The sequence below is a fragment of the Colius striatus genome, chromosome 5, assembly GCF_028858725.1.
Source record: "Colius striatus isolate bColStr4 chromosome 5, bColStr4.1.hap1, whole genome shotgun sequence".
In the NCBI taxonomy this organism is placed as follows: domain Eukaryota; kingdom Metazoa; phylum Chordata; class Aves; order Coliiformes; family Coliidae; genus Colius; species Colius striatus.
In genome coordinates, this window is record NC_084763.1 from 35,798,819 (window position 1) to 35,823,229 (window position 24,411).

The following is a 24,411-nucleotide window of genomic DNA, read 5'->3' on the forward strand; positions in this document are numbered from 1 at the left end:
ACATGGTCTTGGGAAGAATTCTGCTTTTCCTGGTGTCAATCATAGAGGCTCAAGCATTTTTTTTCTACAAACTGTGACTGCAAAGGGCATTTATGCTGTGAAACAAGCTAAACAAGGAGTTGAAACTTAGGCTCCTTGTGTAGTCAGTGGAAAGAGAATTACAACCATGGAGATATCAAGTGCTTTGAGAAATACTTGGCAAGAACCTGGTCCTCTCTGATTGCCAAGGGAAACCAGCTTACAAAGTAGAGCACTTCAGCCAAGTGCTTACATTTTGGTAAGGGGTGTAATGCGTCTGATGCTACGTAGCACAAAAGCTGATTGGGAATCAGATAATGTGTCAGTGACAATGTATCTCTTGGTTATATTTCTCATTAGGAGGATATTAATAAGCTTCCTGCAGATCTCTAAAGTGGAACTTTGCCCTGTTGTGCACTGACATCTTTGACTTGGAGATCCTTCTAAAAAGCAGGCTGAAACTCTGCTCTACTTGCTTCCAGCCTTTGCTGGTACACCCTCTACCTCATGATGTGAAGGGGTAACTCTCTGAAGAGGAGTACCTCTTGGAAAAGTCATTCTGCATGACTGTACTTTCTTGTTTCTCTGTGGGGACACACAGCAAAGTGTTCCATCTGGACAGTACTGCTTATTGTATTGAGTCAATAACAAAAAAAAGTGTGTTAGATTAACAAAAAAAGGGTGTTACATTAAAAAAAAAGTAATCGTGAGGTTTTAAGCTGTTCTTGAATTGCTTTCTGGTTTCTTCTTTGCCACTGGGTAAGCTGGATAGGAGTGCTTTTTAAATGAATCCCAAGCTGCCTCTTGAGACTCTGTCTGAGTCAATAGGACTTCAGGCCTGCTCTCCCTACCAGAGAATGGTGATCAAACCAGAAATGAGTCAAAATATGCTTACCTAGTCAGTAAAGTCACTAAGGACTTTTGCAGCTGCAAGTAGGTGGGAAAAGGCTCTTTTCTGACGTATGTTTCCTTGCCAGGGTACACAAAGGGTTGATGTGGAGCTGCAATGTCTAAAGATGCAACAGCATCTGTAAAAACACTGAATCAGATTATTTCATCTGAGATGCTTGTTTCCCTCAGCATTGGTGACAAACAATACCTTTACTTACACAAGCACACTGTTTCAAACCTGATTTTCCCTTTTCCTTGCTACAAACTGCTCATTTGAAACCAGATCATAGGTTTGGAAAGATGATTGAATTCTGAAAGTCAACGGTTTTATAAAGGCAACTTCATTAACCCAACTGCAAAAACAAAAATCTCACTTTTTTGCAATCTCATGATAAATAACAACTGCATGATAATCATGTGGAATGAATAAAATGATCTGTATTTCATAGAAGGAAATTGAATGAAACAATGTTCATTTATGATGACTTTTTTCTACCAATGTTATAGTTCCTGGCTTCTTAGCATGTTGACTTTGGACCAGTCACAGAGCATTAAACGGTAATAAAACTCAATGAGCAGGCTAGCTAAGAGTACATATATATTTCTCAATTATGTGTCAATGTTAATGTCTGATATTAGATCTTTTAGAACAGGAATGTGTAGTTACTGAAAAAAGTGTATGCTCAAAACATCTTGAGCATCCATGAGTTCTAAACATTTTTTTAGAAACCGCTGTAAATAACTCCAAGGAGCTGAGTCTGATATGTTGGACAGAACACATGATTATGGAACTGAAAATGGATCTAAAAGCCCTATGTAGCTTTTCCTTACCTACCTCCTGACCACTGAATCACTAATTATTTATAAATTAATTAGTAATTAATAAGTATTTATAGAAAGGGCAGGAAGGATGACCCAGGAATCTACAGGCCGGTCAGCCTCACCTCCATCCCTGGAAAGATGTTGGAACAACTCATCCTCAGTGTTTTTACTAAACATATGAAGGAAAAGCTAGTTATTAGGAAGAGTCAATATGGATTCACCAAGGGGAAATCCTGCTTGACCAACCTAATAGCCTTTTATTAGGGCATAAGTGGCTGGCTAGATGAAGGGAGAGCAGTGGGTGTCATCTACCTTGATTTCAGCAATTTCTCTTAATGCAGACAACAAAAATTCCAGAAGGTACCTAAATTCTTAAGGACCTAGTTTAGTAAGGCAGTAACAGTAGGTATGTATGTATTTAAGCAAGAACTTTGCCAATACTATGAGTGCAGGCCTCGATCAAAGGACTGTAGATCTAGGCAAAATCAGCACATTTTTTAATGATGGATATCATCAGTGTCAGAATTCCTAAAAGAGATGAAAGAGAGACACCATGGGCCATAAAAATTACATTCCAATCAGTTGAAAATAAAAATGATTAAGCAAAAACCTTTTTTCTGAAATAGTTTCCAGTGAGAGAATGCTCTAGTGAGGTAGACATCCTAAAATATAAAAATTCTGAAAGAGATTCTTGACAACAAATATAAACGTTACATGATCTACAATAATGTGGAAGTTATTAACAAACTGAGCTGCCTCAAAACTCATGCTTGATTTTTTTTCTGGGTTTTTTATATTTAAATTGTATAGGTGATGGTGGTTACATTGCATTATTTAATACAGGGCAGCAATCTATACATTCAGGAATGTGTTTTCTGATCATGTGAACATTTTAGTTGTAGATTGTGTTGCAAAAAAGGGGCACTGTCAGATATGTGAAAAAGATAAGTGACTATTAACTTATTTAACAGACAAGGTCCCACGTTAAGCTGAAACCACAAACCTGATAATATGTTTAGTTTACAGTGGTCCATGAAACTTCATTGCATGTTAAATGTGTTCTGAGTACCTGATAACTGATTGAATAAGTCATAAGTGCTTCAGTTCTACCATGTTCAGTGCAAACAGATGACAAAGAAAGAAGGTCACAAAGAACATAAAATTAACTTCAATAAAGACCGCTTAGGCTTAGGTCTGAGCCTGGCTGGGTAAAAGCACTTTTTTTGAATGTAAAGGTTCAGCTGGACTTTTGAATAGACAACGTAAATGCGTGTTTAAGATAAGGATTTTTTTAAAGCTTATATTGTTTGTATCACTGAATTGCTTTTATGTTATTTTTGTAGAGTCAGATATATTTTATTAAATAAGTTCTTTACTTACACAAAATTACCTAAATTATCTTTTAAATAAGTGAAAAAATAGTTTTTGTTCTTCTTCATGATGCTTTCACTGATTCACCACAAACACAGAAAAGCAGAATGACAAGCATTACTTTGACATCCAGGCTATGTAATTCCATATGTTTTATGTCATTGGCAAATGGTAAAGATTCTGTGTGCAAGTCTGAATAGAAGCTCTTCGAAGTAATAACCTATAACAAGCTAGTGAAGTCATTAGTGTTGACAATATTACTGTTATCTAGAGACAATGCAAACAATGGAAAATTCCTGGAATGGAGAAAACATTAGGGGAACTTTTGCATCTGTAAATGTGATGTATGCTGTCTTGAGGTAACAATGAGTGGATAAACTCTTGAATACAACTAGTGGGAACATATTTGACCATTTCAATAGCAGCAAGCTGGATAGCTTTTTTCTTTTTCCGCCTGCTATAAAACATATATTCACTAAAGAAAGTTGGATTAGTTCTTAAGAAAGGGAATTGTGTGGCAAAAGAAAGTCGTTCAGAGTCTTCTAACTCTACTGCATAGAAGCTACTAGGCTAATATTTTGCTTTGTGTTTTAAAGGAGGATAGAAAAGAAAATAAGAAGAATCATTTAGTTGTATCACAAGTACTTTCAGTTTACTTAACCTTTGGAAGACTGGTGCACATTGCCTTGAAGCTGAAGCACAAATTCTTGCTGACATAAGCCAATCTGTAGGTGAGCTGTTATGGCCAACACTGCCGTCTTCCACTGCTTCAGCAGACAGTAGAGAGCTATGTCAGAGTGTGAAGGAAGAGGATGACAAGATGAAGAAACAATGAGAAAAACAAATAGTAAAGTAAGTCTTGGTTCTTTATTAGAAAGTCAAGAAGAAATCACCAAGTCTTTAGTACAGCTGATTGCAGGAATATAATGCCTGTTTGTGATAACTTCAAGATTTCACATATATGTGTGTCTTTTCACACACTTTTGGATAATAATTTTTTGCAAAGACACTAAAACTCTGGTTAAAAGGATGTATTTTTCTATCCTTGTTTACATTCCTTTCCTTCCGTCTTCTTTTTAAACGACTAGACAGTGTAGTCAAAAACTTATGTCCTTTGGAAAATGATGCAGAAATCAAAAAGCTCTTGTGAACCATTCAAGTGAGTGGCAAATAACTGTCATCAGAAAAAAAGATATTCATCATGTTGTGATCTATTATCTATTTGCAGTTTTGGTAAGGTTTCTACGAAAATGAAACCTTACACAACAATCTGTATGGTATGCACACAAATACATATATATTTTATGTCTCCAGTTGTAGGAACTCCATTTTTTTTTATGGTAGTGTCAGAATCCCAGTGCAAACTACAGGAAAGTGCTATCTGAAGAAATAATTAATAAAAAAATTCTGAATAATGAAAGTGTTTGGAAAAAAGTGATGAGCATTTATAAATAGAAGCAACAAAGATGTCAAAATATTTATTGCAAATACTGCTTCCCAGCTCTATTTCAAGGAAAATATCACAATAAAAAACCAAAAATACCTCACCCCAAAACTCAAAAACTGGAAAGGTTCAAGTGACTGCTTTTTGAAATGAATGAGCAATGAAGATTGACCCACATAAATGCAGAGGCTTATAAAGAGAACAAGGTTGCTTGAATGGCAGATTATCATTATTTCAAGAGTTAAGATAATGAATGCATTCCATTTTAGTTTTCTATTACTGTACTTTCTATCATTTTAAAGTAAGTCTCAGAAAGATTAAATAACAGAATATTTACCTTTAACTCTACGGTATACTGCAAACAGTTGCTGATGCTGAAATAGGTCATATTAGTAAGTCACTTGCTCTTTTGTTGAGCTGGCTACTTTCTGGATTCTCTGTCATTTGATATTTCTCCCTCTGTGACAGAAAACCGGAGACACTGTGCAAGCAGGGCAGTTCAGTGAATATGCTAAATTGCTTTACTGACATGCTGTTTAGTTCCACTCACTAGACTTTGCCTTTGGTCATTAAGAATGCCATCAGTTTGAGAAATGCTTGTAACGTCTAACAAAACACTTAGGACAGTCTGGGGACACTGGAGACGGTGGGGACTGTTTGTGCTGTTTGATGGAAAACGGGAAATTCACTATGGTCGCAACTCAGAAGATGCCTTTAAATGCAAAACTTTGCTCTTTGTCAAATAACCAAAAGATCACAGTGAAAGATAATACAGCCGTACTCTAAATCTATGTCTCGTAAGATATGGGACAATACAGACTTTCTACAAAATAAATCAGGCCCTAGATTTATTCTGGAATGGATATTTACCCTTTATGAGCACTGTACTTGACTTAGGGTCAGTCTTAAACCTGGTGGCTAGACCAGAGAGCAGCTTCTGGAAAAGGGTAACAGGAGATCCCTCAAGAACATACTTGATAAGTATCAAAAACATTAGACTATGGTAAAAAGCATTGGATGTCTGGTTGTCTTTTTTTTTGCATGCGATATTCATTGTGCTTTTGGTGGGCAGTTAAATCTGCACCTTTTGTATGCTTAGGTGTTGTTCTGTATCCCACAGGGGCTTAAAAGGGACTTACACACCTTGCAGCTCTGTTTGAGCTGTTCTGAACAACATGAAAACCAGAACTGTCTGTATACATGTGTTTTTCAGACCAAATAAGCTGCAAATGACCTCAAGGGTACGTAGCTTTTTTTTTCTACTGACTTTATTTAAAATAGCTATTGTCCTAATAATTTGCCATCTGGAGAAAAGATTATCACCAGCACATGCAGAAAGCTGTTCTTAAATATGGGAAAGAAATTCATGACCCCAGTCACCTCTCTTGGTCTGTGCTTAGATTTATCTCTAAACAGCCATATCCAACAGCCTCTCATTGATTTAGCAGTGGAGATATTATCACAATGCTGTTTTTTCGTTCTTTCTTTTTATCTCAACCAGAGCCATTAAAACTGTCTTTCATCAGATGTGGTTTTTTCTGAAGTTCAGAAAGTAGTCTTGATAAGTAACTTCTCTAGCACTGCATCTCAGGCACTTCTCACACCTCACAAGGTGCTTCTTTGTATATTTAATATATTCCACTAGGAGTTTGTGATACTAACTATACCAATTAGTTAAGCCTTCAAATTATTCCTGTTTAATCCTCATGTCCCTGCCATATATCTAGAAGGCATTTCAGATATTAAATTACTTGCAATGTTATTCTTTCACTTGCCTCATAATTTCTCATTTTTTCATCTCACTTTCCAGATCAAGACTGCTTTCCTGTTTCTCTTTTAAGAGAGAAAATCAATGAAGACAGCTCTTCCCTTTCACTCTTAGTGTTTTGGAAGATAAGCATGTTTATTCACTGAAATGCTGTCTTATTTGCTTCTACATTCCCACTCCTGTCCTTAGGGCCACAAACAGATTATATTTTGCAGATTAACTGTGATTGCTCTAGGTGACAGTGTCATTGGCCCCAGATTAAATGGTAGAAAAGGAAGGACTGTGCCAATGGATTTAAGTCTAATTGCCAGCTTTCAGTCTGATGAAACACAAAAGCACCTGTTACATTTGATATTCCTCTTTTGGAGTAATGAAGGAGAGTTACCAACCAGCCCTAGTCTCTAAGATGGAGAAATCTCATCCAAAATTAAAAAATAAGCCATGCTTTGTTTCTTGTTGAAAAGTCCATTTTCTCCATGTGCCTGCTTTTGAGAAAGCTTTCTGATAGACCTCTTTCTGATATGCAAGAAAAAGATACCATGAAGGGAACAATTTGCAGTGATCTGGTGAAGATCACATTTCTCTCTTTAAAAGAAGTGATAGTCTCTGTGGCTAAGCCAGAATAGCATTACTTTGCTGTTAAAATGAAGTTAATTCAGTGACTGTGTAGAGAAATCATATCTTAAGCATGATACTGATACACGGATCCCTTCATCCCAAGGTCGCTGACTCAGATCTGCCCCTAGGTGAAGGAGCAAAAGAAAAAAGAAGAAACTCCTACCCGATAGCTTTTTGATGATATATGTCAAGACAGTCAGTGGACTACAGTCAAATAGAGAAGTGCCCACATTGCAAAACTACTGTCAGAGTCACTGATGTCTCAGCAAAATGGTCAAGGACAAAACAGGCACAGAGGTGGTTTAGTCCTGGCTGAACAATAATCAAACCACACAGTTACTCCTCCCAGCCTCAGCAGGACGGGGAGGAGAATCAAGAGAGTTCTAGAACTTTGTGGGTTGAGACAGGACAATTTCATAGAATACCATAAAGAGCAGGCAGTTACAGTGATGGCCAAAGGACACAGCAAACGAGCAATAACCAGTGCTGCTGCTCAGCACCTGCAGCCCGACACGCAGCCCAACAGCAAACACACATCTCCTGCACTCACCACAGCTCCGCTGAAGCCAGGCTGCTGCCCTTATTTTACCATTATATGGATGATATCCTGATTGCAGGAAAAGACCTGGACCAGCATCAGATTCTACAAGAAGTGAAGCCACAGTTGAGCATCTCCAGGTTAGTGATCATGCCAGAGAAGGTACAAATGCACGCCTCTTGGAAATATTTAGGTAATATTATCACTAGTGCGTGCATTTATCCTCAGAAGGTGGCAATTAAAACAGAAATTGCTAACTTAACAGATGTTCAAAAGCTAATAGGTGATATCCAATGGATATGAACCATAAGTGGTATCATGAATGGGGATCTTGCACCACTAATGCCTTTGTTAAGAGGGTCAATAGAGGCTGACAGTGTGTGAAAACTGTCCTGGCAGCAAATATAAGCAATAGAAAAGACAGGAAACAAGATAGTCCATAACTACAGTCATTGATATAATCCTGACTTGTCTGTTAACATTGCTGTGATAAAGCAGCATGTAATGGCAGTCTTGATGCAATGGGATTCCGTAGCAAAAGACCCATTTAGGATCCTGGAGTGGATATTTTTGCTGTATAATTTGCAAAAAACAATCACCGTGAGACTAGAGGCAATTGCGAAAATAATAGTTAAGGCCAGGAAACGTCTGCTGGAAATAGCAGGGATTGAGGCAGACGTCATTTTCATTCCTCTCACAGATGAGTTCTTGAACTGGGCACTGCAACAATCTGATGAATTACAGTGGGCCTTATTGTCATATCCAGGGACTATAAATAATCATTATGTGGCCCATAAATAGTTTTCTGTTAAATTTCAAATGGAAGACCGGTTGTTGAGATCAGCAGTACCCGTTAAAGACCTGACTGTTTTTACCGATGCAAGTAAGATCTGAGCCAAAGCAGGAGTGGTTTGGTGGGAGAATGGACAATGGCAAAACCTAACTGTTCACTCCCCAGGCAGCTCAGTTCAACTGCTGGAACGGATGGCTGTAGTTAAAACTTTAGAGAAATGGCCAGATGTCCCATTAAACATCATCTCTGATTCCCTCTCTGTGGTTGATGCTGTCACTCAATTAGAGAGTGCGTTGTTGAAAGAAAACTCTAATCAGAATCTGTATAATTTATTTCTATGGCTCTGGCATCAGATAAATGAATGTCAAACTGCTTATTATATTGGACATATCTGAAGACATTTGGGCTTAAAAGATGGCCTATCAGTTGGCAATGAAATTGTTGACAAGATAGTAGCATCTCCTTTATTGATACCTATGGGGCCAATAATTGACAAATTTTCTCAAGCCCGAAGATCACACAATTTTTTTCACCAAGGTGCGAAAATGCTGGCAAAGCAGTTTGACCTGACCGTATCGGATGCTCGTGGTATTGTTTCCACGTGCCCTGCATGACAGAATCAAATTGGCCTAGGAGTACAAGTCAGTCCCAGGGGTCTGGCACCATTAGGAATATGGCAATCAGATACCACTGCCTGTGGTCCCTTTGGATGATTTAAACGACTACATATCACTATTGATACCTATTCGGCCATGGTTTGTTCGACAGCCTTAACGAGTGACAGTGCTCGAGATGTCATAAGACATTGGAGAAGTTGTTTTGCAGTCCTTGGTGTTCCACGAGAGATAAAAACTGATAATGGCTCGGGATATATAGCCAGTAGAACACGTAAGTTTCTGAACTTATGGGGTGTTAAACATACTACTGGAATCCCAGGCAGTTCTACTGGTCAAGCCATTATCGAATATACTCATTAAACTTTAAGAGGACTGCTAGAAAAACAAAAAATGGGGGAAGAGAGGGTGAGCCCTCAAGATAGACTAATAAAAGCCATTTATACAATGAATAATCTCAGAATTGTGGCAAACCAGAATGAACCACCGGCATTAACACACTTTGCCCAAATGAGTCCAGATTTGCATTTTACTGATAAACCTAAAGTTTGGTATAAGAATCCCACTACTGGAGAGTGGCAAGGACCTGCAGATCTGTTAACGTGGGGAAGAGGCTATGCTTGTGTCATTACAGATCAAGGTCCCCGATGGATTCCAGCAAAATGGATCAAGCCACATCAACAGAAAGGACTTAATGACTGTAAGACCAATGGAAAAAACAATCCTGAGGAAAGAACCAAGTGATCCACCCTCAATCAATCACCCTATTAAAATGTAAACCCTCGCAACTGTGGCACCACATATGCTGCTATAAATTCCTTCAAAAGAATTTAAAAAGTTAACAAGATGTCCAAAGGAAACTTGAAAGCAAAAATGGTCTGTTTTCTATGGACGAAGAGATATTTCCAACTTACAGATAATGCTCACAGATAAGCATGCTAAAGAAGTTCAAGAAAAGTCTGAAACTACATTCAGGAAACAGAAATATCAATGGAAGTACCAAGAAAATATTCCTTCTTGCCAGTATGCGTCCCCTCCTAGCAACATATATCAGATTATGTTTATTTTAAGTTTATGGATTTTTGTATTATATTGTTCAGCGATGTAGCTGTTATTGACCTTTTGTTGTAAACTCATGGCCATGGGTAAAAATATATATGTTTTCTGCATGTACCTTTAATTTTGAAATATGTTGCTAAAGGCTGGCTACTCCAAAAAGAAAAAGTAAGGAATTGTAGGCACAAATGTGACTTGGACCAGCCAGCTTGAAAAAAAGATGATAGGTACAAGTTAATGCAGCTGGCAAGCTACTGCCAATTATCAGAAACAGGTGCTACAATTTAATCAGTGGGGCCCTGGGTGGTCACATGGGCAGAAGCAGCATATAGGGAAGTAGCTAGCAAAGGAAGGATGACTTTGAGTCAACTCTGTTGGTTGTACTATGTTGCCCGTGTACATCTCTGCACGTGCATTACCTAGATTCTCTACATCTTTGAATGAATACAGCTTGCACCGCTACAACAGCTTAAGGTTCATAAGTCTATGGATCCTGATGGGATGCATCCTAGAGTGCTAAAGGAGCTGGCTGATGTGATTGCTAAGCCTCTGTCCATCATTTTTGAACAATCATGGAGAACAGGTAAGGTGCCTGAGGACTGGAGAAAGGCCAATGTCACTCCAGTCTTCAAAATGGGGAGGAAGGATTACCCAGGACAATACAGGCTGATCAGCCTCACCTCCATCCCCAGAAAAGTGATGGAACAACTCATCTTGAATGTCATCATTAAACATATGAAGGAAAAAATGGTTATCTGGGGGAGTCAGCATAGATTCCCAAAGGGGAAATCCTGTTTAACCAACCTGATAGCCTTCTATGAGTGCATAACCAGCTGGCTAGATGAGGGGAGAGCAGTGGATGTCATCTACCTTGACTTCAGCAAGGCTTTTGACACTGTCTCTCATAACATCCTCATCAGAAAGCTCAGACAGTGTGGCTTGAATGAGGGGACAGTGAGGTGGATCGAGAGCTGGCCGAAGGACAGAGACCAGAGAGTGCTGATCAGTGGCACAGAATTGTGATGGAGGCCAGTGGCCAGTGCAGTTCCTCAGTTATCAGTTCTGGGGCCAGTCTTGTTCAACATCTTCATCAATGACCTGGCTGAGGAGACAGAGTGTACCCTCAGCAAGTTGGCTGATGACACCAAACTGGGAGGACTGGCTGATTCGCCAGAAGGCTGTGCTGCAATTCAGCAGGATCTCAACTGGCTTGAGACTTGGGCAGAGAGGAACCTCATGAGGTTCAACATGGACAAGTGCAGAGTCCTGCATCTGGAAAGGAACAACCCTATGCACCAGTATAGGCTGGGGGTTGAGCAGCTGAAGAGCAGCTCTGCAGAGAGAGACCTGGGTGTCCTGGTTGGCAATAAACTGCACATGAGCCAGCAATGTGCCCTTGTGGCCAAGAAGGCCAGTGGCATCCTGGGATGCATCAAGAAGAGTATGGCCAGCAGGTCAAGGGAGGTTCTTCTCCCTCTCTACTCTGCCATAGTGAGACCTCATCTGGAGTACTGTGTCTAGTTCTGGGCTCCTGAGCTCAAGAGGGACAGAAAATTTCTGGAGAGATTCCACAGCAGGGCCACCAAGATGATCAGAGGACTGGAACATCTTTCATATGAGGAAAGGCTGCAGGAACTGTGGCTGTTTACTCTAGAGAAGAGGAGACTGAGGGGAGATCTTATTAACATTTATAAATATCTAAATGTTGTGTGTGAGGAGGTTGGGGGATCTCTTTTTTCTATTGTGTCTAGTAACAGAACAAGGGGTAATGGGATGAAGCTGGAACACAAAAAGTTCCATTTAAATATAACGAAAAACTATTTTACTGTGAGGGTGAAGGAGCCCTGGCACAGGCTGCCCAGAGGGGCTGTGGAGTCTCCTTCCTTGGAGGTCTTCAAGACCTGCAAGGACATGTTCCTATATGACTTGATCTAGGCGCACCTGCTTCTGCAGGTGAGTTGGACTAGATGATCTCTGGACTTCCCTTCTAACCCTACCATTCTATGATTCTATGAAATGTATCTTCTAAACTTTCAGATTACTATTTATTAGTAGGTGAAGGAAGAAAGTGTCAGGAATTCTAATAAAAAGAACTGAAGGAAAGAAAAAGGAAATATGATGACTGTGGCCTAATCTGTATTCCAAGCTGCAAGTCCTGTGTGTATTAGTAGTTTGTCTAATACAAGAAGAGTGTAGGAGAACAAGAAATGTTACTGAGGAGCCACAAAAGCTGATTAATGGTATTGAAATAGCTTCCAGATGAGAAAATGACTGAATAGCCTTGTCCAAACTAGGACTGATGGGGGCATGACAGGTAGATCAGAGAAGATAAATAAGCTAGCAGGATTCATAGTCCCTTCTTGTAAAATAATTAGAAGTTATTGAAAGGAACGATCAGGTTTCAGTTTCAGAACAGAAGAGGGTAACTTCTCACAACCGGGCGTGGTTGGCTACAGTACAAAGTAGATGTCAAAAAACTTTTAGAACTCTAAAGAGCAAATAAACTATGAGAAACATTAATCCAGGAATGTTACAAAGTATCTCTACTGACTCAGGAAATCCTTAATCTCTTGTCCTGTGAACTTGCAATACCACTGTCTGTATACACCATTTCTGAACCCTCTCCTGAGTAGAGTTGTTGAAGAAGGACACTAAGGATCAGACATGGTTGCATGAAGTTTTTTTTTGTGGGTGATGTTTGTCAGTGTTGAGCTATTGCAATTTGTAAGGCTAAAGTGAAAAAGATTTTGAAGTTTGGAACATAAATGTAAACCGTGGGCTTACTTTGCTGCTGTTGTATTCTGTGATGTTAGAGAAACACTTTCATTTTAGTAGTGAAAAAATTGTGTCTTGTGCTAAAATATGTCTGTGACTTATGTGACATTTTCAGATGGGCTGTGCAAAGATGAAATCTGCAAAACAGCCAGTGTTGAACTGAGCCTAGCTATTTTGGTGGTCATTTTTAGATATTTCTTCCAAGAAATGCTCTGTAATTCCTAAAGCTGGTTTAGAAATGAAAACTGAGCTACCTTTTCTCTTTTTCTTTGATAGGATTGTAACACTGGGACTATCCTTTTATTCTCAGTTCTTTTGGAATATATGAGGCAATCAATAACATACCCTTAGTAATTTCAAAACCATTTCTGCTGATCTATACAACAATTTTCAGTGCTCTTTCCTCATTTTGATCTCTGCTTCAACATTTTGAAAATAACACACTTTTGTTTGGCTTTACAAATGATATTTTTAAATCATTGCTATATTAAACAATGACTGCCTGTAAAGAAGGGTGGATGCCTCTGAAAGGATGATACAGTGGTACAGGAATACCACATACTCCAGTCTCCAACTTTATACTATAATCAGAAAACCTTTCTTTCTATCAAATTCTTTGGTGCTAGATTTCAGTAAAAATGTGAGAATGGAGGTCTAGGAAGGGTCTGACAATGTACATGTCCATTTAATATACTCCTCTCCCTCCTTCCCTGCCATTGATTAAAATACCTAGGAGGATATAAAATCTTCTTCATCTCTGTATTAATTTTATTTTGGAACAACCTCTGTTGAGGAGAAACCCTCTTTTAATATTTTTTCTCTGCACAGGATTAATACTACTGAAAATACAGAGTCGTAACCATCTTAACTGGCATACTGTATGCTACTCACTTTTCGTTAAAAATCCAGAATGGATCAGAATGCTTCTTTTAGTATAGTGTGTTTTTTAATATTATGGTGATTATTTCTTCATATTGTAAGACAACCACAGTGGTAATGTTCATTCTCCCTAATCTCCCTAATCTACTCTTTATCTGGGAGCTGCAAACTGAGCCTAGAAAAACTCAACGCTGCAAAGCTCAGGGATTAGATATACATGTTTGTCATTTGGTGAACTGTTACCAAATGATGTCAACCTCTAATTTGCATTTAGTTTCTTGTAAACCATCAAACTGTCTTCAGTTACCAGTTTTTGTAGTTTCCTTGGTCTAAAGAGGGAATTAATTATTTCATTCTCGGTGTTCTGCAGTCTGTTGAAGGCAATTGATTGTGATCCTAAATGTAGTTTTTCAAATTACTTCCCAACTGGAAAGTGAATGTATTCACTTCTTTTGTGTGCTTGCTAAAAAAGTGGTAGAAGAAAAAAGTGGAACAGGAAGTCTTTCTCTAGATGATTGTTGAAATAGATTACTGAAAAAATGCAAGGAGGGAATTTAAGTGTCTTAGATTTTCAAATTAAAGAAGAGATTTTCAAACAGATCATGTTTCATGTTTTGGTGCTAGTTTATGTTTATGAAATACATTAAACAATATAATCAGTGTTCAGTTCTTGAAAATATGGCAAAGTATCAATGGAGCATCAGGTATGGATTTTCAAATTAAAACCTAACAGATTGTTTGTCTAAAGAGTTATTTTGCAAACTGTTCTTGCATTCCTTGCATTTAACTTATTTAGATACTTGAATGGGAAAGATGAAAATTCTGAATTCTTTTAAATTCATGTAAATCTAGTTCTGGTATTATTTGTTTGAGCAGTAGCAAACCAGCTATTTCTACAGCAAATGTCAACGTTTCCATGTAATTTCTATTTTAAGTCAGGCAGGGTGAAAGTTACAAGCTTGCACATGATTTCTTACAGGTGTGTTGGTCAAGACACTCACCAAACCATTCTCTCTGGGTAGGATCAATTTAGGGTAAAAATTCTTGAAATTAATTAGGTAGATCCTAAGATAGATCTCCCACTTTATTAAGCACCTTAAGTGCTTTTCTATAAAGGGAAAAAGTACTACTTATGCCTCAGGAAAAGTGTTAAAGAGTGTTTGAATTTGCTTTGTTGTCTGACAGTCTGGCAGTATTTACATGTACAACGAGATGTGACAAGCACAAAGGCAAAGACCCATATCATTCTGCAAGTTGAAAAAGTCTGGATTTTAATCTGGATATGAACGTTGTAACTTGTGAAAATAATAGTATTAGGAAGATGACAATTTCTGCAGAACAAAGAAGAGGTATGTGTATATCTTCAGTATTCCCATTTTGAGACCATTATTTCGTAAAAATCAGAACACTGGAACTCAGACTAATGGTAAAAACTGCAAATTATCAAAATTCAGTAATCTGAAATGATCCTGCATCTCTTTCAGTTTTCTGTGATCAGAAACTAGATTGTGAAACTAATTTGGTATTTGCATTCATCATTGCTGTCACCTCTGTACTTTGAGAATAATCTACATGGGGTTAAACACATGGAATTAGAAAGTTGAAAAGATGCCAGGAATTTATATTTTTTACAAATAAAAGGTATATCTTCAAAATGTTTTTTTCAGTAAACATCTATACTGTTTTTAGCAAACCCCCCCCCCCACTGAGATAGTGCTCAGTTTAATTTCTGTAATTGTCATGATTTTTCACAAAAAAATAAACGGTTGACAATCACATAATACATCTATTAGTAATCTTGAGTGCCTCATATGGCAATCAGACTTTGAATACATCCTATAAGCATTCTCTAACCTCTTGCTCTCCCACTGCTGTCTGTTCTGACACCACATAGCAGGATTTGACCAAGACAGAAAAAAGCACTGACTACTTTGATCTTTCCCATTCATCATTAGATTGTGTCTCTGTTTCATGATGCCCACGTGGGGAGTAGTCAGAGAGTTAGTTGCAACAGATCATATTGGCAGGAAAACAGGTGCATCTTCTTCACAAGTGCTGTAGTTGACAACCACTGACTGTGGCTACACTCTTCGTAGTGTTGTTTCCAGTATGAAAACTCTGGCCATGCTGCCTGCTGTCTGTCCTCTCTTCCCCTTCATTTAGCAGAGCTCTGGCTCTTATCCTAGGCAATAGCTGCAGGTTGAGCTGGAGTGACAAACTTCCATCCTGCTGAGAGTTCATGCCTTCTATATTCTTCTATATTGCTTTTGGCTGCACCATCCTTTTCTCTCTTGCCTTGCTAATGCATATATTTTTCAATATAGTAGTTCAGGATTTTTTTCACCTCATGCTCAGCATGCTATTTTCTCATGTAAGGGCAAAAGGAATAGTAGCAAAAGCCTGATTTAAAAAAGGTTGAAAGGGAATAGAGGTATGGCAAACTCCAGCAAGGTCTCTGCACCACGCTGCAGTTATAGACAATTCCAGTGTCTGGAACTGCTGTATAGCTGGTATCTCCGCAGCCCAAAATATAGAGACAAAATATAAAAATTTCTAGCCCTGTCTTGCCAAAGCAATTTTTTGCCTTCTCTAAATAGGAATCCATTCCATTTCAGACTTCTCTAAATCCCAAGTTTCTGATCTGACTAAAACCATGTTGAAAATTGATCTTCCCAAACCTCAAACCATTGCTGGGTGTTGATGTCCTCTCAGAAAAATGTCTGGATCTCCTTCTTAGGGATTATGAAGAGGATAGATACATCAGCTCCACAGTGAAGAGAAAAAAGGTTAAAAGTAGATGACCTTGTTAAATATTAACATTTATGCCACCAGACATGACTTTTTTTTTTTTTTTCAGACTTAGTATGTGTGTCTGGTATTGTGAATATTTAGGTGCATGTCAGGAGGCAAAAGCCCTGCCTTGAGAATTTATACACTAAAAATTACAAACAAAAATTAAGGGAAAGTCTTATAATGATTTTTGTATTTTTTTTCCAGCATATGCAACTGGATAGTAGCTGTATTTCCATTTCAAAAAATAAAATAATAATTACATGCTTATCACTAACAATTAGAATTTGAACCAAAGAAATTCATGAGGGTGTGTTTATTATAATTTCAAGTAACTCAGAAAATGTTTCATTGTTTGAGATTTTTGCAGGATCTTTAGTGTGAAGGTCTGTTTTAAATGAAGAGAAAATAGTGAAAGATTATTCTATACTTCAAGTTTTCCATCATTTTTTGAAGGTGTGCACTGAGAAATAATGTAACCTGTGCAGAGATGCTTTAGTCAGAATATGTTACTCATATATCATTTGTCAGACACTGAATCCTGTGCAGGCTGAGAGGCTGGAATAGAAACTATTTCATATTGTTTTCAGATGAGAATGTTATCTGAGAATGTTCACATGCTAAGATACAAGATAAGCTTTGCTGTTTGCTTGTCTTTCACAGTGGCTGTGGATTAGGATCTATTGATTGCTATGGTTTTTTTTACTCGTAACCTGAGAAATTTGATATTAACCTTCAATGTTTGCAGGTTTGTTTTTTTTTTCAAATAAGGATAACAGTTTTAAACCTCTTTTCTGGTATCTTTTCAAGAAGTTGTAGGAATATATCCAGAGCTGAACAGTTTCTCCTGCCCACTTAGAGTCCCATTTCCTGACATGCATAAGTTTTTTTTTGTTTTTTTGCTTCTCACTTTATTTTGCCCTTCCATTCTGAGAGGACCACGGGTCTAGCCTTAGCATCACAACATTACAACTTATTGTCTTGCATTCTATAATTGAGTTACATGAAAAACTGAATATGGAAAAGCTATTCACTCTTTCTTTATAATACAGTTGCCGAAAAGATATCAAATGAAATTATCAAGTAACTATGGAAAAACAAAAGAAAGGGCTTTTTCAAAGAATTGTTTCATGAATTCCTTTTCTTCCTATATGTGTATGAGGAAAGCTCAAACAAGTTAAGAGGCAAAGAGAACAACTTACTAAAAATATAATTTTTCAAATGCTATAAAATACAAAGACACTTGTGACTCCCTCAGTCACAGAGCACTGGAAGCTGGGGCAAGGGTCACCATGGGGCTGCCTGTATGTCTCATCCTTGGCCTCTGATGTCAAACATTGTGGGAGACAGGATACTGAAACAGGTATTCCTAGTCTCTCGTGCTACAGAGCCATCTTTTTTTGTTCTTACAGAAAAGGTCATTGCTGCTGTCTCCAGAGGAAAGAAAAAAAGAGAAAAGAAGACTTGGATGAGTTGAGGAATTAATGATGCAATGTTAAGAATGTAAAGGATTTTAGCATTTGAGATATTTTTTTTCTTTGTGATTACAAAACCCAGGAAGAAATGAGTCAGTGCTTAGTTTTGGTTACTTCTTCAAATGCTTATAGCCATGAAGTCTACCAGTATCAGAGAGTGATAGTAACATGAATTACAGTACTCACTCTTTTTAAGACTGGCATGTAGACCTCTGGTATGAAGGGAAAAAGAAGGAAATATTGAACTACCAATGAAGTGATATTAAACTGGAAAAATGTGAATGGTGTCACGATGATTTCTCACTACATCATTCCTCCTGCCTTTGCAGATGGAGTCTAACAAGGACTATAGTGCTGTCCTGCAGATGACAGTCTCCCAGATTTATCTCCTATGGTAAATGTATGCCCCAAAATTTACTAATGTTGTTCATACAAGGTGTGAGCAGATATTGATTCTTTACAATGAAACACATACCCAGTATAAATGGCAACAAAATTGGAAAAAAAACCCCCACAAACCAGCACGTGCAATACTTGGCAACCTTTTTAGGTTCCCGACTTAGGTTTCTGTGGTTAGATGCTTTTGACATTTTAGCAAGCAAACTGTAAGCCATTAAGTATTATGTATCAGTTTTTACCATGCTGTTTGTATTTACCTGTGGTCTTGGGGCTTATTGCACTTCTGTGAAACTAGGAAGATAATAATTCAACATATTATCACATATGAAGTTGTGATATAGATGGCTTTGATTTTTTTTTTTTTTTTTTTGTAATTCATGAGGATTTTGTCTGATTTACATTGTTTTGGCTCTTTGAGAAAGAGCTAAATCATGAACTTCGCAGGTAAAAACAAGGTCTTTCCATAACTATAACCAACTGGTTTAAGCCCAGCCAGCAGCAAGGCATCATGTGGCTACTTGCTCACTCTTTCCTCCAATGGTGGGATATGGAAGAGAAAATAAAACAAAAGGCCTTGTGGGCCAAGCGAAGGACAGGGAGAGATCACACACCAATTATAGTCATGGGTAAAACAGACTTGACTTTGGGAAAATCAAAATCAATCTAATTCACCATCAATCGAAAGCAGATGATGATGTCAAATATATCCAGATCTTAAAAAACACCTCTACCCTCCCTTCTTCCCAGAATCAGCTCTGCCCCTAATTTCTCTACTTCCTCCCTGAGCACTGCTAGGGGGAAGGGAACGAGGGTGGTGGTTGCAGATTGTCTCTGCCACTCCTTCCTCCTCAGAAGGAGAACTCCTTCCATTCTTCCCCTGCTCCAATGTGAGGTCTCTCCCACAGAAAACAATCCTTCACAAACCTCTCCAACATGAGTCCTTCCCCACAGGCTTCAGCGCCTCACAAACTCCTCCAGCACGGGTTCTGAAGCATAAGCTACAGTCCTTCAGAAACAGACTGCTCTAGTGCAGACTTTCCAGAGAATTACAGCTGAGAATTACAGAATTGCTGCTACCTACTCCAGTATGGTGCCTGCATAGGCACTGTTGATCTCTCAGCTCTCATTGTTGATGGGCTGCAGAAGGACAGCCTGACAGCTCAACACAGGATGCAGGAGAGTCTCCGCTCTGGCACACCTCCTTCCCTACTTCTTCACTGACTTTGATGTCCACATGGTTGTTTCTTTCCCATTCTTCTTCCATCTCCTCTTCCAGAGTTTTTTTCCCCACTCTTTCTTAAATAGTTATCACAGAGGCTCTTCTTTGGCTTGGTCTTGGTATGTTTCTTAGAGCCAGAGAAGTTTCAAGCAACTTCATACAGGGCCACCACTACAGCTGCACCCCATTTTACAAAAAAAAAAAACCAAAAACCCAAACCCCACCACCCAAAACCAATACACTTCATTGATGTCTTTAGCCCAGGTGATTTTCTTTGTGCAAGAAAGTAACAACCACATATGTGAGGTTCTGTAATTCCAAGTGACAACAAAATGTAGTTTCAAAAGTTTTAAACTTTAAAATGTGTAGCTCAGAATCTATTAAGGAAATTATCACAATACAACCAATTCCAGAGGACCTATATTTCTTTAATATAAAGGTATAAATAATTTTCTAGGGCAGATAATATGTTTATTATTACACTGACATTGTCATCACAGTTATCTAAGATTGTCTGTGTTTGTGACAAGCACATTGTGTTTTGCTTCTTATTTTTAGTCTGTGCTGTAGCCAATAACTCTTTCTTTCCAGATTCATGATATTCACAAATGTTCTTTTCCTTATTTATCCATGTGTGAAAACACTGGTCTATGGCTATTTTCTCCCAAAATAAGTACTGACAGTATCCTTACTTTAATGATAAAATATTCTCATTTTAGTGTTCTTGCAACTTCTACTTCCTACAATAACTCTGTTTTGATGTTGATGAGATGGAGTTTAATTAAGAGCTTCTAATATTCTTTGTGAATATATGAGACTGAACAGGCAATCTTCCACAACTTTTGATTTTTTTATGTGTGAAACTCCTAATTAACAATGAAACATCTGTTCTCTTAAAGGAAACCACTGGCACTGGGAGCTCTTGTGATCAATCTATAGTGCAGGTGTAAATGTTCTATTTGGTTCAGGTGCCTTTGCAAATCTACTGGTTTTATTTTTGTAAATTATTTAACCTACACAAGTCTGTTGGATTAGATGTGGGATAATCAGTGTCTCTAAAGCAAAGCAGGAATCTCTGATTTTGGCACAAAATGCTAGTCACATATTCCATTTATTCCTTGCTACAGTTATAAATGGTAAATGGCAGGATTTTTAAGAAATTCCCCTGTGGTGCAGCTAGCAGGAGATTGCTCAGTTGTATAATAATCAGATCTGACCAGATGGTGATGAGGCTGTGCACTAAATGCTTCTTAAGCTCTCCTAATAGGTTTTCTCATTTAAAAGTTGAGAAATCCCATTTTAAGGCTTCCATGACTTCAAAGATACCTTGCTATGAGTCATACAGAAGTGCCTATTCTGTCACATGCAACAGTACTTCACATTTTCAGGTAATGTAGAGAAGGATCATGACTTACTTGGAAAGCCAGTGTGTTGCTTGTGGAGAGTACCAGCCTCTGGAGAAGAAAAGTTAATTAGTAAGGGAACACATAAAGATTACATATGGGAAACAGATAGTACAGAGCAGTTATCTATGAGTGCTTCACTTTTGTTCAGTTGCAAAATGTCAGAAGCTGGGAACAAAAATCATAGCTGAAGGAAGGACACTAAAGATGAGGTTCAGCTCACAAATGAAGGGCCTACTCTGAGATGTTCCGTGGAGGAACAGGTTCTTCAGGTGAGCCAGATGTCTTTGCTCCTGCTGTAGTCTCAAGATAAAAGCAGTACAGTCAATGAAGACAAGAGCACTCTTAATCTCCTGAACTAGGTGGGCAGGTACCTTCACTGACTGTATTGACTACATCTCCATCAGGAGAAGCTTAAATACCTGATGTACGTTGCAAATATCTTCTGGACACTTCAATGTGGGTTGTTAATCACTGAAATGCTTCTCAACCCTTTTTTCTGCTCAGTCCATGGAGAGACAGTTCTGATAGTTTTGGTAACTGTTCAGATCTTGTACAAAAGCTTATTGCAAGCCAGGGTTCAGTCTGAACTGAGAGTCAAAAATTTGTTGTCTGAGATCCTTGAGATGCCTGGTTCTCTTGACCAGACTCAGATTCTTTTTGGTTAGGCTACATAGGATTTTTTTTCTTCAGTGTCAAAAGTTAATCAGCTGGTTGAAATACCACTGTTCATAGAAAGCTTCAGTATGTCGCCTTCTACTGAGTATGAGTTACATTCAGTAACAGAATCCTTGTAAGCCCTTTTCAATCTAGCTATAGAATTTAAGGCTTTTAAAAGAAATTAAAAATCTATTTGCCTTAGGTTAGTACAGTTTACCTGTACCAAGAGCTCAAAAGTTACTTCTGAAGCATTTTTAAATTGTTTGTCTGCCTTAAGTATTTTCACTGAAGCAATCCAATCTGTACAGAAGAAATAAAGGTAACAGAGAATAAGTAAGCAAATTAGCTTGTTTGGAAATCTATTATATTTTGACAGGTTGGTGGGCAGAACAGAACTCATGATGAATAACTATAAGATCTGTATGTAGGACTTCTATTTTAATCTATGAATAAAAACGAGTTTTGGGTGGTATCATGGTTCATACATATAATGAATTTCATCCCAAAGTTTTCATATCACAGATTATTTTCATTTACTGGTTTGTTTGTTCTCTTCAGTGTCTAATACTTAAGAACTGTATTATTTTATCTGTATTATTCACTCAAGCCCAGGATCAGTGTGTCCCAACAAGCAAGAAAGGAGGAAAAGGAGGTAGGAGGCCTCCATGGATGAGCAAGGATCTGCTGGGATAACTCAGGTAGAAAGCAGTCGTCTATGAGAGGTGGAAACAGGGACTGGCTTCCTGGGATAAGTATAGGAACATTTCCAGGGCATACAGAGTTGCAACTAGGAAGGCTAGAGCCCTTCTAGAATTAAATTTAGCCAGGGATGTTAAGGACACTAATAAGGCATTTTTCAAGTACATCAACAGCAGAAGGATGATGAGAGGGAATGTGGGTCCGCTACTAAATACCGAGGGTGCCCTGGTGACAGAGGATACAGAAAAGGCTGAAGTACTGAATGCCTTCTTTGCTTCAGTCTTTGTGGCCAAGGTAAGCCCTCAGGAAGCCCAGTCCAGCAAAGATAGTAGGATGGCCTAGACAGCAGAGGACTTGCCCTGGGTGGAAGAGCAAAGTCAAAGACTTGTTGGCCAAGCTTAAGGCTCATAAGTCAATGAGTCCTGATGGGATGCATCCTGGAGTGCTGAGAGAGCTGGCTGATGTGATTGCTAAGCCTCTCTCCCTCGTATTTGAACAATCATGGAGGACAGACGAGGTGCCTGAGGACTGGAGAAAGGCCAATGTCACTCCAGTCTTCAAAAAGGGCAGGAAGGACAACCCAGGACATACAGGCCAATCAGCCTCACCTCCATCCCTGGAAAAGTGATAGAGGAATAACCTAATTTTGAACATTGTTACTTAAGTTTATTTCATGTGAAAGCTCAAGTAATTGTTGCTCAGGGTTTATTCAGCACCATAAGTACTAAGAGGTGCTGCTAGCAGAGGCTAGCTATTGATCTAACATTTTTTTTAAAAAAGGCTTTCTGAAGTAGTGAGACCTGAGAAAACAACAAAGTACTCAGAAGAAGCAAAAAATAACTTGAAAATGCAAAACTTCATCTAAGTTGGTGACTCTCCTACACAGTATTTCCTATAGTAACCACTGACCCAACACTCTAGTTATTAAATGTATGATATGTATTTTCAAAGATGGTGGAAGACTTTCTTCAATCATGTAAGAAATCTCCCTTACTGTGATGCTAACAAGGTCACTGTCCCTTTGGCTTTGTGCTCCTCTGGAGGATAATGGAAGAGGAGAGAAGCAGTAGCTTCCAGACAGCACAGCTGAGTTAATTGCTTTGTCATGTGAGTCATTAATTTCCCAAGCAGCATGTTTTGTCTGACAGCTGCCACACTGTCCCAGAGGAAGAGAAGAAGCCCTGACTGGGCAGCATGTGCTGCCAAAGTTCCTGGCACCCCTCTGTAGCTGGCCATGGGATGGGTGATGGGGCTGAGCTGCCCATAGAGGCATGAGCCTGGAGTTGTGCACATGGGTGTGACCTCCTGCAGCTGTCAGAAAAGTCAGAAAAACATTCAGTCAGCTCCCAGGAGAAGGATGTGAAAGCTTTGCAAAATGCCGCAGGGCAGTTTGCAGCTGTACCATGCCGTGCACGAGCAGGTCAGAGGACAGGGCAGGGCTTAGGTGCAGCTTCACCTGTGCTGGTGGGAGAGGAAGTGCTGTTCTATTTTTAGCTTTTTTTAATCCAAGGAGGTGACTGACTGCTATGAGTGGGAGGGAAGGAAAGTAGGGCTGTGCTTTTTTACTCATTGCAGGGGTGGGTGCAGGGAGCACAGATTTTATGCTTTACAGTCTATAGTGTCCTAATCCTGTGCAACAAGAGTTTTAGTGCTCTGTGAAAAACTGGAGGGTTTGCATGACTGTCTTTTAATGAAGCTGTTGAAGTACGGAAAAACTACTTAAGGATTTATTGTTAACTAAGGAACAGAAGTGAGGGTACTGTGACAGTCTTCAATGTTATATGCAGTTTTGATGAGCAAAGCTGAAGAGATTAACCACAGCATTTATCAGCAAGTAATGTCTAGTGGAAATTACTAGCTCAGGTAAGAGAAGCATGATGAACCAGACAGGGAAAGACAGCTTAAGTTTGCTCCTCAAGAGTGTGAAAGCTATTTTTGCACAAAAGGTAAGCAGCCAATTGGCCTTAGCAATTGCCTTCCCAACATAGGACTGTAAAATTTTTATAATTTCATGTGAGATCTTTTATTCTATGCACAGCTGATGGATGCCTTATTTATCTATCTTCTTGGTGTGTTTCTTTTCTCTTTTTAATATAATTCAATTTGTTGAGCCAACTCATTACTTTTTTGAGCATCAGAAAGTTTACTTGAATTTTTCCACCATCATGGATAGGGTTTT